The sequence below is a fragment of the Adiantum capillus-veneris genome, chromosome 28 (genome assembly GCF_014529385.1).
Source record: "Adiantum capillus-veneris isolate H3 chromosome 28, ASM1452938v2, whole genome shotgun sequence".
In the NCBI taxonomy this organism is placed as follows: Eukaryota; Viridiplantae; Streptophyta; class Polypodiopsida; order Polypodiales; family Pteridaceae; genus Adiantum; species Adiantum capillus-veneris.
Genome location: NC_140958.1, coordinates 15,745,873 through 15,761,242, shown reverse-complemented (window position 1 = coordinate 15,761,242; position 15,370 = coordinate 15,745,873).

Here is a 15,370-nt window from a genome sequence, read left to right as displayed (position 1 = left end):
TACCTTGAAGAAGCACATATCCAGGATTGTGCATTTCATTGTTCAACAGTGAAAACACACCAGAGACTGAAACAGTTAGGGGTTTATTGGCCAACTATGTATGCGGACACACATTCTTATGTTACCAATTGTACTATATGTAGTGCCAAATGACTAGTGGATCACGCGACATTGTTTCAGGTAAACATTGCACCTGCATGGAGTCAATATATCATTAATTTCTTAACCACCAGGACGTTCCCTGAGAACATCACAAGAGCACGGAAAAGGGCTATAGAGCTGGAAGCTCGTGACTTTCAGTTAATTGGGAACCAACTCTATAAGCAAGGAAAGGACAATCAACTTAGAATCTGTGCAAGTGAAAGCAAATACCTGCTGATTCTAGAACATGCACATAGCGGAATAAGTGGAGGCCATTTTTTGGGCAATAAGATGGCAAGAATAGTCTTAACCACCACAGGTATATGGTGGCCTGCATTGCATATGGATGCTGAAGAGTTTGTAAAGCGTTGTGACACATGTCAGTGCACCAAGGTGCCGATAAAGAGAGATGAGATGCCACTACGGCCAATGATGGGAGCAAGAGCATTTGCAAAATGGGGCATTGATTTTGTGGGACCTATCTCACCCCTTGCATATCGCACCCATACCCAATATATCATTGTGGCTATGGACTATCTCACAAAATGGGTGGAAGCCAAGGCAACACAAAAAGCAGATGCACGCACCACTGCACAGTTTTTGTATGAGAATGTTTTTGTATGATACGGGTTACCAATAGAAATTTTCAGTGACCGTGGGACACATTTTCTCAATGAAGTCATTGAACATCTGCTAGAGGAAATCATGGTCATACATAGGAAATCTGCTCCATACCATCCACAAGAAAATGGACAAGCTGAGGCCACAAATAAAACACTATGCAGGGTTCTCACTAAAATAGTGTCAGAGTCAAGAACATATTGGGATCAGCAGCTACACTCAACACTATGGGCATACAGGGTAGCTTACAAAACATCGATAGGAACAACACCGTACAACATGGTGTTTGGCCTAAATGCTATACTACCCATAGAGTTTTTAATTCCAACTCTATGAGTAGCAAAACGCTTAGAATGGATGAGGCATGAACTCTCTTCAAGAATAGATGATCTTCAAAAGCTAGATGAACTCCGTTTGAGAGCTGTAGCTTCAATCTATGCTAAAAAGAGAAGACAAAAAGAGTTTTTTGACAAGCATGTGTGCAATAAAGAGTTCAAAACAGGTGATTATATACTTGTTTATACTTTGAAGCAACATGCCAAGAAAATTAAAAAGCGAGGGATGGGACCATTTGTGATTAGTGATCTATCACAAAGTGGAGCTGTCAAGCTTGCTACGTTAGCAAGTGAAGAAATGCCGAACTGGATTAGTGGATGTCGACTGAAGAAATATCATCTACCACTCACACAGGAGATGCTCCAACAAATTCATCAAGGAAAACAACGAATGAAGGAAAAACAGAGAGTACGAGAGGAAGCTCAAGCGGAAGCACAAGAACGCATAGCAAAAAGAAGACTTCTGCGACAACAACAACAAAGTGGAACACCATTGCGAATCAATGCCATTCGACTGACGAAGTTGGATGTGGATCCAATAATTGCAGTCAAAGTGGGCAGCAATCAAGTTGAATCGACGGTATTGCTTGATTCTGGAGCTCAAGCAAATTTGATCTCTTACGGATTATACCAACAGCTCAAATCCACAGGTCAAATTCATCCTACTCCTCAAGTGCTAGAAAGTAGTACATCACACCCGTTAAAAACATTGGGATGGACTCTATTGCATGTTCAAATACATCAATATATTTACCCACACAAATTTTATGTGGTGGAGGATGAAAGCACACAACACCCAATGATGTTGGGACAACCTTGGGAAAAAGAGTACAATGTGCAGATAGAATGGAATGCGGATGCAATCAAAATACAGCATGCACAAGAAAACCAGGTAATAGCCTTTGCTCAGCAATACCGGAATAATCAGCTGCAAGCAAATCACTGGAAAAAGAGAAAAAAACAAGAATGTCACCAAAGAAAAACATGATACCCAAGACCAACAGACAGGTAAAATCCAACCATGCTAATTACAGACATATGAAGTCGCAAACCGCAATGCAAAGACCTCGATTACCAAAACAATAGAAACAAGTCTGGATGCAGAAGGATAGAAATGACATGGCAAACAAACAACAATGCAACGAAAGAATTCAACCAAAGCAGATAGTTCAACGAAAAACCAAGGGCATAAAACAGATATGGATCCCAAAGAAAATGCTCAGCAATAACCCAAATGTCACTCGCATTTGGATACCAAAACAAAAGCAAAAGGAACTCCCTTCAGTACAAGCAACAACGGAAGGCAGACATCTGCATTGGAAAAAAGGCAACCGAATTAGGTGGATGCCAATCAGCAACAAAGGAAGTAGCAAAACATCTACAAAAACTGGCAACAACAAAATACCAATGGAAAGCAAAGGCAATACGGTCCACGGCCATTCCGGCCAAGCCAATCCTCTCCATAGAAACAGCTACGGCTATATCAACAGTGTCGGCAAAGCAATTGCCTTTTGCAAAAAAGACAATTAAACAGAGAGCAGTATAGTTACAGCTGTTACTTGCAAAGAAAACAGGAAACCTCGACGGCGAATGCCAATAAGCATCTTGCTTATTACCTTCTCTTGCACAGCATTAATTTTTCCATGCAATGACCGAGTATTCATAAAATAGGGCCACATTAATCGGCCAAGCATTAGCACAAATTTGTCAACCTATGCACGGCACATACTCCGAGGCGATACATTGTCGTCCCGGAGGACTCCGGCTAGGAGGGGGGGAGGCATTCTCAAATGCGGAACCAATAGCAGAAAGAGCAAAAAAGGGCATGATTTTCAACCATTTTAAGGGTTGTTGTTTGATTGCAAACTTTTCTGGAAAAACCCAAGAACATATGCCCTTATACAGCATGTATCTATAGGTATATGGGGCCAAACGCCAAATCAAGTCCCTAGGTGTGTGGATGTAAGTAGAAATAGCCATTTTTCGGGCAAAATATTGGTAAAACGGAGAAATCTGGGCATAAAAATTTCATGTGAGTGTATATAATGTTTTGCGGTGATGTTTGTGATTTATTATGATTTTTGGGGATTTTCTGGGTTTGAATTGCTATTTTCCTTTTAATTTTACTAATTTTCGGCAGAAAAACTTCAAAAATACAAAAAGCAGGTGAAAAACGGTTGTAATGAAAAAAAAAATATGGGGATGATCAGTGACAATAGAACAACCTATGGTACAGTGGAGGTGCACTTATGAGACTGGAGCGGAAAGCGTGTTTTGGCTAGGTTTTGACCGAAATGCCAAATTTCTGGTAAACAGAGCAAATGGAGTCCAAATCAAGAAATTTTTGAGCCTAAACCGCATCTCGCAAGAAGATAGGAGCACATGTCAAATTTCATGAAAAGTGGTTCGCGGACCTCCATTATAAAGAAATTTCACCTCATTTTTAGCTCATTTTCACTATTGACTTTGTGGAGAGAGCTTCTGCCACCTAGAGCGGACGAACCTTCCAGCAGCTTCTACGACGCACACGACTACCCGACGAGCTTCAGACATGAGAGGTAGGCTCACAACCTTGAGCTTTTCGCGCATGTTTGTCATTATGTCGCGAAAACTAGCATAGGGATCACACACAAAGCGGGCGGTAGAGACCTACAAGTAGAGACGGCGACCTAACGGCTAACCCAAAAGCAACGAGACTTCATCAGCAGATTACTCTAGCATAAGAGACCAGTCCTGGATGTCCAAAGGCAGTAGAAAACCATCGGGAAAAACCCTAATTCCTAAAATCCCGCAAGAGGCCACCAAATGGGAAATCGATGAAAAGGCGACCAAATGCTACCAAAATTCATGGGTAGGAGAATCTTGACATGCTCTTCAAGTCTATGTGACCCGCATGACCAAAAAGTGACCCGAAGCGGCACTAAACTTCAGAAACGGCATCAGACACACAAAGCGTCAAATTGCTCTTGCGGCCAAACCGCATGCCCGTTTGCCACCAAACTTCACGAGCAGCTTTCCTAGACCATCAACAACCAAGTCCTATGGTGGTAGACCACCACAAATCATCGAAGATAAGTAAACGCAACCACGGGTGCTTCTAGAGCGACAAATTACCAAATGAAGCTACGGTGAAGCCAAAGTTGACAAAAACCATATGACAAGGATCCCCAAGGGATCGGGAAGCTATGGAGACCAACATCAAGAAATTTCATCGCCAAAAAGCACTCCAAAAGTCAGAAAACGGCTCGGAGGCTCTGAAGTCCACACATGGAGTTATTCTCTATCCATTTGATTTTTTTGTTGAAATTAGGCTTGAAAGGGACTCAGGGGGACTAAGGGCAAGCACTAGGAGCACAATCCATGAAAAAATCATCAGGAGACATCCTACGTGTAGGATGTCTCAAGGGAATTTCTGGGCACATATTCCAACATTTTTCATCATACACATTTTCTGAATGATCTTTACATGCTATCCACCAAGTCTCATCACATTTGGACCAAAATTGACCTCATATGCATGAAAAAAACGCAAAGTTAGGGTATAGAGGCAATAATGGGCCATAGACCTACCAAATCTTGTCCAAATCACATGAAACTTGGACAACACATTCACAAGCACCTCACCAGTCAATCTGTGTGGTCAGAAGAAAAAATTGGTGAAGTAGACATCCTACACGTAGGATGTCTATTTGACATTTTTGGCCTTCAAAGAATGGTTGCTCATTCCAAATCCAATCACCTCATCATCAAGAGCTCATATATCAATTTTGAAGATATTCTAATCATTTTTGACCCCCAACACCTTCAAGATACACTTTTGGAGCCCAAAAATACTACACAGGCTCTTACAAGCATCAATACTTGTCCAGATCCAAATCCAAGAGCATAGCCATGTTCCAGAGGCCAAGGACTACCCACAGAACAAATCTCATGTCATTTTGATTAAAAAGACATCCTACGCGTAGGATGTCTCCAACATAATTTAGGCCTTCTGTGCAAAGAGTGACATCATGGGAGCCAATACCATGGTGCAAAGAGCCCATATACCAATTTTCAACCCATTTGGACATCAATTACTACCTGTTATGGACTTTCTACCCAATTTGTGACCTAAAGCCTGAATCAACCAAAAAATCCACTTTTTGATATCCAAATCCAAATCCAAGCATGTAGCCATGCTCCATAAGCCATGCACTACCAGCATGTCAAGTATCAACCAATTCTGAATAAAATACATCCTACGCGTAGGATGTCTAAATGGAAATTTTTGGCCAGATTTGCACTGTGAGCACATGCACAGCTTCACAAGTTCTTTTTAAGCTTTATTTTCAATTTTCAAGTCATTTGGATAGTTAAAACTCAGTTTCTCAGCTAATATGGAAAAAAACGCTAACTTCGGACTACTGAGTGCAACAGGATCTATGGCACCGCGAAATCACCGGCAAAGAAGAAAAGAATGACCATTAAGGACTACCTAGAAGAAGTGGAGCCCCTCGTCATACCAGAAGGAACACTAAAGACCACCTGCACATGGATCCAAGAAGATCTGTTAGAGTCCAACGACCTAAAGATCTACCAAGGAGTGTTCAAAGACACTGAAGGGAATGTGATCGAGCTACCAATGCTGCCGTGAGAACTCAATGAGTTCGTAAGAAGCAAGATGGCCAGGTACTTGGAGAAGATTGATCTCCACAACTACTTTGAAGCAGTACCGGCAGGGGTGGACATAAAGAGAGTCTGGGAGTTTGTGACAACCATCAAAGAAGATGGAGTTGCCAAAGTAACAGATCTACAAGGCAGGCCAGAAACAAAAATAATCATCACTGAGCAGGTTGTAGCAGATGCACTAGACCTCTCCAACAAGGGGGATAGTGTAACTAAAAGAAGGGATGAGGTCAAGGTGTACAATGAGAAGAAAGGAAACTACACCTTTGAAGATATTGCAAACCCAAGAGTAGCAGCCATGAGTCAGTTGTACAACCAATACTTCCACATGTGTACGAAGAGGCCACAAAAGTACAGAATGCCGCCAGGTGCAATTGCCAGGACATTCACTTGGGCAATGACTGTTTGGTGGACGAAGCAACAAGCGGCCGTGGCCAGAAGGACCATATTTTTCTCAGAAATCATTGTAAAATTCTTTTGTAAAGAAGTATCTATAAGCCAAGAAATTGTCAAGGATGTATGATTATTCTTATGGGAGCAATTGTATATTAGAGAGCCAGTTTTAAGATTAGGGGCTTATGGCCGGACAAGCCATTTTGTAAAGACCTAATCTATAAAGGTCATTTTTTGTAAGTTTGAGGATAATCTTTTGAATGGAGAACTGAGAAGACAGCGTACGTTTATAATCTCCTTCTTGTTCAAACTTGTAATCTTCGCCATTGCGGCTACGGTAATCCAAACTCAGATTTGATTATTGCATTCTGTTCCTCTCGTCTTGCTCTTTCATTCAAGTGTAATCATTCAAGATTCGGTGTAGGTTTTCAACTATGACCTTGAGGCCTTAAATCGCTATTTTGAGTGTCTATATGCGTGTTTTATGTTGTTTTGACCCTAGGAGAGGCTTTAGAGACCCTAAAACGACCCATTAGGATCATCTGTTCGCTATTTTTGCTGACTTTGGGACGAACGATCACGATCGTTGTACCTCTCCAGAATGCTGTGTAAGTGATAGGATATGTTCCTGATAGTCCCCTATAGCTTCCCTTCAAGTTTCATGCGATTCCGATATGATTTGCATGGTAAACGGGCGTGATGACTGAAGAACGGTGTAGGAGGACATAGGCAGATTACTTGGCGGTAATGCATTTGATTTTCTTATAGAGTTAGTAAGTTGCATCTCTTCGAGTTCACTTCATTAGGATTGACACCCTAGTGAGTTTCCATGCCTCATCCGAGTCGCTTCCTGTGTATTGATAAATATGTTGATGATTGAGAGCTATGCTATCGACGTCCGTCGCGGCGACCCGCAAACATTGGCGCCGTTGCCGGGGAATGCACCTTAGGTGATGAGTGACAGAGTGGGCAATTAGACTCCTTAAAGAAGATCAATCCACAAATCCATTTTACACCTCAGTTAGACTGTTAGACAAGGGTTTAGAGCCTAGTGGAGTCTAGAGCCAGTGGATCGGCTAGATCCTCTCTTAGGAGATTTAGGGAGCTGCGAGTGAATGTGTTAAAGCATTTTTTCTCTTCAATTTCTCTAATTCAATTGAGTACTGAAATCTCACCCGAAATCCGTCGTGTTTGTTTTGTTTGATTCATTTTCTTATGTTTTTTCAGTTCTGTACTTAGGAGTAGGACAAATCACATTCCAATCAGATTTGGGACAAAAGTTAGAGTCGAGAAACCAAAAAATCATAACTTTGGCCAAAAAAGCCATAAGACTCTGAAATTCTGAAAATCTGACCAAACAGGATTGATATTGATTCAAATCACAAAGTGGTAGCACAAAACACTAGGAAGCACTTGTCAGAGGGAGCATACAAAATTTCATCAGATTTGGCCCAGGTACTACGATCGCGATCGATGTACCTAAGTGCCAGATTTGGACCAGATTTGACATGTGCCTTCCTGATAAGATTCTAAAAAACTTTGTCTAAAGCAACCACACCCAAAAACATCAAAAACCAAGAAAATCAGGCCACTTAGGTAAAACTAGCCTGACAGACACAGAAACTGCTAAATCTTGACTTTTGGTGATCCAAATGCAAAAAGACTTTGGGGATAGCCTTAAAACATCAGTGTCTACAAGCATGCCAAGTTTGGTCTGATTTGGGCTCAAAAGTACGATCACGATCGATGTACCTAAGTGCCAGAATTGGACCAGATTTCATCTGTGGGATCCTCAGGTGTATACAAACATAAAAGTCTAAATGACCTAGAGCCAGAAACCTCAAAATACCTGTCAAACCATCGGAACACAGATCCAAGTCAAAAATTGCTAAACGGACTTAGAAAGTGACTTTCAGTAGACCAAAACACATCAAAACTGGGAAGGAACCATACAGAGGGATAGCCTGTACACAAGACAACCCCAGGTATCTCTCAAATCCCAAATCAAACATCAAAATCCAGTCAAACTGATAAATTTGGAAAAATAGGCACATCCAACCAAGAATTGGTAAAAACTTGACTTTTTTGAGTCCAAATACAAAAGTGTCTAGAAGGTAGTCTTAAAATAGCCTAGTGAACAAACTGGTGAAGTTTCAACTGATTTGGGCTCAGAAGTACGATCACGATCGGTGTACCTCTGGCCCAGATCCAGCTCAATTTTGACCTGCTCATAGACCTAGGTTATACAAGATACCAGGAGTTGTCAAAACTCAAATTGGACATATTGTCAATAATCTGCAAGCAAAATTGTGTTGAGATCATTTTGAAGTGTTGAATCTGCTGACAGTTGGAATGATACAGTGATCTCATAGACATACAGTGTATTCATTTGCAGAGACCGGTCAAGTAACAGTCCATGCAGTCGCCGGAATTGGAAGATCTTTCCATCTCCAGGTAAGAGGTTTGGATTCAGTCAGTAAATCCTGCTTTCTTCATGTTTTTGAGATCGAGAAAACAAATCAACACCAGAAACCTAAATTTAGTGGATCAAACGAGTGTTGCATCAACGGAGGAGAGTGTAAACCAAGGGATAGTGCAACCGTTAGAGCCGATCCTTGAAGAAGTCATCTCCGATACTTCTTCAGAGAGATCTTCCGAGTATTTCACAAAACACTTGGGACAAATAAAACTAAACGGGAGAGAAAACATGGCAGCAAGACCATCGGACCCCTCGGCCACACTAAAGCTATTGTTCATCAAGTATCAATATGACAACAAGCAAGGTGCCAAGATATACAAAGATGGTATGGACCGCTACTGTGTGAAAATAGAAGAGAGACCAAGTGAGTTCAGGGACTTAGTGCCTATGAGCTATAGCGGAGACAGGTACCTAGATGACGAGGGTATCATGTACTTGGTAGTCCTGAATCCTAACATTGTAGACAAGTGGGGATTGATGGGCACAAAAGCCAAAATAGACGAGGAACATGAGGAAAGGGCTACAACAATGAGCTTACCTAATGCGAGATTAAGGCGAGAAAACGAAACATTGAGAATCAACATGGATAATGTCTACTTGGGGTTATACAAGTATAATAATGGAGAGAAAGATCTCTATTATAGATGCGAGGAACCCTACGTCGGGGAGATGACTGAGCGGAAAAGACTTTATGTCTTCACCTACACAGAGGGAGCGAAAACGAAAATTGCAGCATACGACAAGTATGGAAGACGATATGCAGCAACAATCGATAAAAAAAAATTGGAAGGATATACGTACTTTGGGGGACCACTTCACCAGTACTATGTCACTCCAAGCCCTCTAAGACCAGCCCCTACAACTGTCGTGCCAGAACCATTGACCACAGGAGGAGGGAGGACTCATGTAGCTGATTCTTTCAGTCGACCTCATTATTCGATGCCAAGCCCCATGGGAACGTTACATTCCAGAGAATCAATGGCTACAAATCGAGGTAGTGCGGTTCCTATCTCTACACATACGGTTGTAGGTCCGACATTTGCAGCCACCCCATCACATTTTCCTCCTAGTAGTAGATTTGGGGCGGGGGAGCCAACGAGAGCAACCTACGACCTCCCCGATGCACGAGAACGATTAAGTCGAGACATGGGAGCAATGAGATTGACTGCATATCATAGACGGATCAGGCCATTCCAAGTAGCGAAGTGCATACCAAAGAAGTATAGTGGATCGGGGGATCCATATGCCCATGTATCGCTCTTCAAGCAAGTCTTAAGATCAGAACAGATCACTGATTTCCATACTCAATACGAGGGATTCGGGCTGACCTTGGAAGGGACGGCCTTAACGTGGTTTCAACCTTTAAACCCTGAAACTTGTCCGAATATTGAACATGTATTGCGCGAGTTCGCAGAAGAATTCTCAAAACGGGGTATAAAGCATAATACTGTATCGTAGATATACGCTTTTAAACAAAGGGAGAATGAAAAATTGAAGGAAGCAACCTTGAGATTCAAGCAATACATTGAGAGGTGCCCGAGGAGAGAATTACCGCAGGACGAGAGATTGTTTGTGCTCTTCGTCAAAGGATTTAGGAATGAAACCTTGAAAAAGGACCTTCACTTGAAATCCTGTAGCACGTTTCAACAGGTTACAAGGAAATCGTTATATCTTGTCGATAACTGCAAAGCATATGGGGAAGTGTCAGAGGATATTGATTCAGTAACTAGTGGCTCTTCATCAATTAAAAGAGAACCCTCTACCAAGGGAGATGCCCAGGCATCCTTGATGCCAACAGCTGATCAATTGATAGAGGAGGTAACGAAGAGAATGCAACAACATATGAGATCAAATCCGATAATGAGACAGTCTCAGACAAGGAAGTGTGACACATGTGGGGGGGATCATCCGACACCGTGGTGCCCACAACAGCCGAAAGCACCAGTTGCAAATGGACGAGTACTGAAATGGTGCGCCATAGAACAAAAATGGATGAATCATAGCATGGAAGAGTGTTTTTATAACAAAAACTATGTGAGGGAAAGACCGTATGGGCCTCCAGCAGGACCATCCCAACCACCTCCTCCAAGATATCAAGTTGGACCAACTATGAATCTGGTCGCAGGAGCAGACAGACCTCAACCTGTGTTGGGTCAACAACCTCCATTACCACAGGAGAATAGGGACATGATTAGGTATGCTCAACCTTGTGAAGCATCACCAGGAACAAATAGTACACTTCAAGTTTCTTATTATGAGGAACCGAATGAGCATTACGCAACAGAACCCGAATCGCAAATATACGCAGACGAACCATATCAACCGTGGGGAAACAGCGAGGGTATGGCACCACCAACGTATGTAGCACAACCTCTGAGCGATCAATATTTGGTAGACGAGAGAACGTTAATGTTCATTGCAAACCAGAATTACAAACCAAGAGGATATCCTAATAGAGCAGGACAACCTATGGGACCACCTCCTCAAAATCAAACACCAATAGGATAGTGCTATAGCTGTGGAAGTACGGATCATTGCGAGCGTAAATGTCCTTTCAAAGGAGAAAGAGTAAAAAATTTTGGGTTTTGTAACGGATGTGGTGTGAATCACATATTGCCAGATTGCCCAAAAATCCGGACAGCAAAGGAAACGCGACTATGAATATTGTGGGAGTGATACCGAGTGCAAGCAACGGATCGAAAACCGATCCCATGATCCAAATCAATGCGATAACCAGAGCCCAAGCCAAGGACTTAAGGAAAAATGAGTCCATGGGGGAAAAGGTCGAGTTGTCGATACCCACAGAAAATGAGAGCTTATCCGTGAGAACCCATCAGAAATCCTGGAAGGCGAAACGAGACAGGATGAAAACGAGAAGGTTGAACAGCCGAATTTCCATGCAAAATGAATTGCATGAAACGAAGGAGCAACTCAAACAAGAGCGAGAGAGTAAAACTGTTGAGGTTAACAACAAGCCGAGGAAAGCTTCCTCAGGAGGATCGGTCTTGGTTGATAAAGTGCTAGAGATGTTAGATGCTCTATTACAAGTGTACGAAGCAAGTCTAAAAACAAACCAAACTTTAGAGCAAAGATGGTTAACTTATTCTCAACCAGAAGTGGAAACGAAGCGTTTGGAAATGTGTAAATACCTCATTGAGACAGCCCAGGCATTGATTGAACCTAAGATAGTTAGAACCCTAGAACAAGAAGTGTTGATTCATAAAGAGCGAGAAAACCTAAAAATCGATAAACCAAAACAAGTAAATGAACCCAGGCCTAAAACAATATTGTCACTGAATCATCGAGTGGTGCCAAACACGATTGATGATGCTAAGTCAATGACGATGATGCCAATTCCAGAAGTTGAAGAACAATGGCCACAACACTTGTGGGAAACCATTAGAAATAGAAAGGAGGGAAACGCGACATTACAGTCTGCTCCAATTCCTGAGATTAACCTGGATAACGAATTTTATCCAGCCGATATACAATCGCTGTATGGGGATGGGGGAATGGAAATTTCGGTGGAAAGCGAAGCCCAATCCTTGAAAACACTGCCTTCATTTATAGGTGAACATGAGGCACAATCGAAGATAAGGTTAGTTCCATCCCAGACGAGAACTATTCCACATATGGTTGACTCAAAAAGTCTTCAAGATATGCTGTCGACACCTATAACATGCACAATCACGCTGTCCGAACTCTTGAGAGTCAGACCACACTTATGGGAAGACATGGGGAAACACTTGGAGCACAAGGGAATAAAGATTCCTCTTTCGACAAACCCTACGAGAGAAAAAAACAAACGGGAAATTCAACCCAAAGTCCAACCAGTGCCCATAAACAAGGTCGGAGATTACTGTGAAGGCGAGGAGGGGAATACAATCCTACCTGTGGAATATGAGGATATAAAAATGATAGCTATCCTAGACAGTGGAGCGGGAGTGGCGATTGCTACGAAGCAAATCTGGGAGAAGTGGGGCTGTCCAGCTCTCAGAAAAACAAGAATGAAACTGCAACTCGCAGATGGGTATGTAGAGAGACCATTGGGAATCTTGGACCAAATAGTTGTAACTTCGTGTGGAATTAACTATGAGCACACCTTTGCTGTGGTGGATTTCGGGAAAACGAACAACTTTGACATTATTTTGGGACGACCTTTTATGTGTCAACTCAAAATGATACAAGATTGGGGTTACAAACAAATCTACCTAAGGCACGAAGAGCTAATAACGAAAATCAACATGAAGGATCACAGCTATAGAGACGTTGCAAAAACACCAGTGCAAGAATTTAATTCAACCACTGTAAATGAAAAAGAAATACCTGAATGGATGCAAACAAAAGCGCATGTCTGGATGTGTGGAGCATCTGATTGTGGAGAGATAATCAAAGAGGAATGCGTTTTGGAAAGATCCGTAGAAGACGAGGCTTATTTTCCAGAACCTTTTCCTGAACATTTATTTGAGCCATTCGGGTGGACTCAAATATTGTCAACCTTGGACATATGTGTTAACGAATGTACCCCTACAGAATTTTGTGACGAAGAAGGATATGACCTAGTAACGTTGCAAATGGCTAGCGTCATCCTTGAGTCAGGATCAGAGAGCGAGGAACAAGAAGAACTACCACGTGAGACCGAGTGTAAAAGAATAATTGATGAGATATCTGTAGTGAACGATAGGAATCGAACAGAGGAGGAATTCATGGATTCACTAAGCGGTGATCTTCCATCACTGAACGATGAAATCCAACTAATAGAGGCTGATGATGAAAGATCAAGTGCATCACAGACGAATAGGAAATACAGGTCGAAACAGGACAGGTTTCACGAGTTTTCTAACCAAAAACCTAGTCGGCAGGAGCGGTATAAATCCAAGAGAACTAAAAAATCAAGGGAAAATAAGCATAATCCGATGCCTCTTGTCGATGAACGGGATATATAAAGCTTGTCAAAGCTGATGATTGTGTCAAAGACGAGGTCACTAGCCGGTTTATCAAAACTAAACCGCGGGAAAACAACAAGAAGAAAAGAAACAAGAAGCAAATGACTACGTGGTAGAAAGGGGGTAAAACAAAGTCTGGAATGACCAAAACAAAGAGGAAAACAGAGTACAATAAGCTCAAGCGAACCCTCAAAGACATATGGACGACTGACTTTGAAACAAATGAGGACACCAATTTTGACAAGATGGATGCACCATCCCATTATAAGAAATATACCATACAAGATAGGAAAATCATAGTGCAACAACCAATGAGAGAAGTGAAAGAACCAGGTACATCGTACGACGATCCTGAGAAAGCCAAACGAATAGATTTAGCGGAGCCAAGAGAAGATCCAAAACCTGCATATATTGCCACGGATCTTACTAAAGAAGAGGAAAAGCTTTTGGTAGCTACTCTTAAACAGTATAGAGATGTGTTTGCATGGTCATACAAAGATCTTAAGGGTGTGGATCCAAGTATCTGTCAACACACAATACCCCTTAAGAAAGACGCCAAACCCAGTAGACAACGTTCCTATACTTACAATGAAACGTTTGCGAAAAAGATCAAGGAGGAGATAGATAAACTTAAGGAGGCAGAGTTTATTTACTAAATTGAGCACACCGATTGAGTTTCACCGATTGTGGTGGTCCGGAAGAAAAACGGAAAGTTAAGAGTGTGCGTCAATCTCAAGAAAGTAAAGGTTGCTACAATTCTAAACAACTATCCCCTACCCATTACTGATCATGTAATAGAAAGGGTGGCAGGCAGAGAGTCTTATAGCTTCTTAGATGGCTTTTAGGGTTACAACCAACTCGCAATAAAGCCAGAGGATCATCACAAAATGGCTTTCGCAACTGAATGGGGTATTTTTGCATTCCGGGTAATGGCTTTTGGCTTAACAAATACACCAGCCACGTTGCAAAGGCTGATGGATCATGCTTTTAAAGAATATCTAAGACAGTTCTTAGAAATTTACATGGATGACCTGTGTGTTCACTTCCTCGTAAGATTGGAGCATATAGAGCACTTGACCAAGGTGTTCGAAAAATGCAAACTGTATCGGATTTTCCTGAATTCGGAGAAATGTGTCTTCATGGTAAGACAGGGCAAAATATTGGGACATATAGTGTCAGAAACGGTATTTCGACAGACATGGAGAAGATCAACATCATTGTTGATCTACCACGACCAGTAAAGGTGAAAGAGGTACAGGAATTTATGGGCCATTGTGGATATTATCGCAAATTTATCTACTCATATGCTATAATTGCAAAACCACTTTACGCGCGCTGATAACTAAATTTGAGTGGACAGAGGAGTGCGAGGAAGATTTTCAAACGTTGAAGCAGAGATTAATTTCCGCTCCAATTTTGAAGGCTCCGGATTGGGAGAAGATCTTTCACATCCACGTAGATGCATCAGCGTATGCAATAGGATGCATACTTGCACAACCTGGAGAGAACAACATGGATTTTCCAATAAGTTACTCCAGTAGACAACTAAACAATGCAGAGAGTAATTACACAACAACTGAGAGGGAGGGATTGGGTATGGTCTATGCGGTGAAAAAGTTTAAACACTACTTACTTTCCAATAAATTTGTATTCTTCGTTGATCACCAAGCATTGCTGTACTTAGTAAACAAACCTTGCAGTGCGGGGAGAATTGTTCGATGGTTCATCATACTGCTTGAGTTTGACTTCACGGTAGTAGTCAAGAAAGGAATTACACACCAAAGAGCGGA